The sequence below is a fragment of the Erinaceus europaeus genome, chromosome 10 (genome assembly GCF_950295315.1).
Source record: "Erinaceus europaeus chromosome 10, mEriEur2.1, whole genome shotgun sequence".
NCBI lineage: Eukaryota > Metazoa > Chordata > Mammalia > Eulipotyphla > Erinaceidae > Erinaceus > Erinaceus europaeus.
In genome coordinates this window covers 17,399,225-17,401,848 of record NC_080171.1, presented here as the reverse complement: position 1 = coordinate 17,401,848, position 2,624 = coordinate 17,399,225, and the positions used below count along the sequence as shown (strand labels likewise).

Sequence of the window (2,624 nt, the reverse complement as noted above, 5' to 3'; positions counted from 1 at the left end):
GGGCCCAAACCAACACGAAGAATACCAACACTGGAGGAAGCTCAGGTGCTTTCTGTCTTTCTGTCTCTTTATTTGAAAAAGTTGGCCTGGAGCAGTGAAACCTCAGTGACAGCAAAACAGGAAAATCTTATAGATTAAGATGAAATAGTAAAAATGGAGGCTAGGTGGTGGTGCACCTGGTTAGACATGTTGCAATGTGCAAGGATGTGGGTTCAAGCCCCCAGTTCCCACTTGCAGAGGGAAAGATTTGCAAGTAGTGAAGTAGTGCTGTGGGTGTTTCTCTGTCTCTCTCCTTATCTCTTTCTTCTCTCTAGGTTTCTGGCTGTCTCTATACAATAAACAAATATGTATTTAAAAAGATTAAAAATAATAGATGATTGTTTAAAAGAAATATATGCTCTTTGTCTTACTTGGTAGGAAGCAGCCTTTTATAATTTCACTTTCCTGACTTCATCCAGGATTTACTGAACAAGAACTGCTGGAAGGGAATCTGAAAATCAGGTTTATTTTTGTCTTATTTAATTTTGTTTATTGTTCATTTCTTTGTTTTCCCCTGAGAACTGCTCAGCTCTGGTTTATGATGGTGTGGGGGATTGAACCTTAGAGCCTCAGGCGTAAGAGTCTGTTTGCATAACCATTATGCTATCTACCCCACTCTTATTTATTTTAGTGAGAGAGAGATACAGAGAAAAAGGCCAGAGCACTGCTCAGCTCTGGTTTATGGTGGTGCTGGGGATTGAATTTGGGACCTCAGAGCCTCAGGCATGAAAGTCTTATTTGCATAAGAGAGAAACCCCCAAATTTGATTTTTATAAGATACTATTTTTCCACCCCAACCAACCAATTAATTTAAATGCCCTAGGCTTGACCCTCTTGGGGCATAACTTTTGTATCACCCACATTTTTTTTTCCTTGCAGATCTTCCTTGTACTTCAGCTTTGCTTCCGCTCTAGGCCCCAAGATGCCAACACAAACAAGGAGGCCACCCTCAGGTTGCCAGGACAACAGGACAGAGGAAATGGCAAAGACTCAGCTTTCCCAAAGGCGTAGCAGGCTATGCTGACTTGCTTTCTCCTGAGGAACTCAAACCGTCCTTTCTAAATGCCCACCCCCAAACTGTGCAGACTAGCAGAGACCCAGGCCCAAGCCACATGCCGTGGTTTTACAGACTTGGGAGGATATGGAATGGGTAGGATGAGGAATGGCCAATAAAACTTTTCATTCTGACACTGAGATGCCATGTGACCTTGATGGTAACAGTCTTTCATGCTGATGGGATTGCACTCTGGTGAGAGTTGATGTCATCACAAGCATAATGCTTCCCTTCATTTTTCTATTTTTTATTTTTAAATTTTTATTGATTTATGAGAAAGATAGGAGGAGAGAGAAAGAACCAGATCACTCTGGCACATGTGCTGCCAGGGATCGAACTCAGGACCTCATGCTTGAGAGTCCAAAGCTTTACCACTGCGCCACCTCCCGGACCACCCTTTATTTATTTTTTAAAAAATTAAAAAAAAAATTATTTCTTTTTTAGAATTTAAAATTTTATTTTTATTTATATAAAATTATTTCTTTTATTTATTTATTGTTGGATAGAGACAGAGAGAGAAATTGAGAGAGGAGGGGAGATATAGAGAGAAAGAGACAGAGAGACACTTCTTCTGTCAGCCCTACTTCTCCATTCATGAAGCTCTCCCCCTGCAGATGGGGGCTAGGGGGTTGAACTTGAGTCCGTGTGTACTATAATGTGAGTCACTACCTGGTCCCCTTCCCTTCATTTTTTTTTTAAAGAATTTATTTATTTATTTATGAGAAAGATAGGAGGAGAGAGAGAAAGAACCAGACATCACTCTGGTACATGTGCTGCCGGGAATTGAACTCAGGACCTCATGCTTGAGAGTCTGATGCTTTATCCAGTGCACCACCTTCATTTTGTTGTTGTTGTTGTTGTTATATTTTCTTCATTGAATTTTGAGGTTTGGATCTTTTTGGACTCCTGGATAGATATTTTCACAATTCACTTTGAGGCAGAAGGCTTAGTAATCTACTTCTTTTTCTTTCTTCTTTCTTCCTTCCTTTCTTTCTTTTCTTTCTTTTTTTTGTCACTGGGGCTTTACCACTCTTGGCTGACTTGTTCAGAGAGACAGATGGGAGGGTGGGGAACAATGTCATGGCAGCAAAGCTTCCTTCAGTGTGGTAGGGGCAGGGCTCGAACCTGGGTTGTGCATATTGTGCGCATGGCAAAGCAGTGTGCTACCCAAGTGAGCTATTTTGAGAGCTTCCATAGTTTTTATCTAAATGAAAGAGAGAGAGAGAGTCAGAGAATGAGAGAGCACACATTGCTTCACTGTTCATGAAGTTCCCCCTTTGCATGGTGTATCCATGTGCTGGCCAGAGACGCAAACCCGAGTGCTCACACGTGATCAAGTGTGCGCTCTAACAGGCGAACCACTTCCAAGATCCACAGTCTACTTTTTCTTCTTCTTTCTTAACGATGTTATTTATTGATTGATGAGAAAGATAGGAAGAGAGCTAGAACCAGACATCACTCTGGTAGATGTGCTTGGGATCTCACACTTGGCAGTCCAAGGCTTTATCCACTGTGCCACCCCCCTGGACCA

The 2,624-nt window shown here is 41.7% G+C and overlaps 1 long non-coding RNA gene across 1 annotated transcript; it reads left to right on the top strand.

Annotated features, from left to right (window-relative positions):
• Positions 1 to 399: 399 nt before the first annotated feature.
• LOC132540711 (uncharacterized) lies at positions 400 to 1,227 on the top strand. Its single transcript, XR_009551874.1, has 2 exons — positions 400 to 501; positions 919 to 1,227. It is a non-coding gene; the product is annotated as an uncharacterized LOC132540711 (long non-coding RNA).
• Positions 1,228 to 2,624: the final 1,397 nt, after the last annotated feature.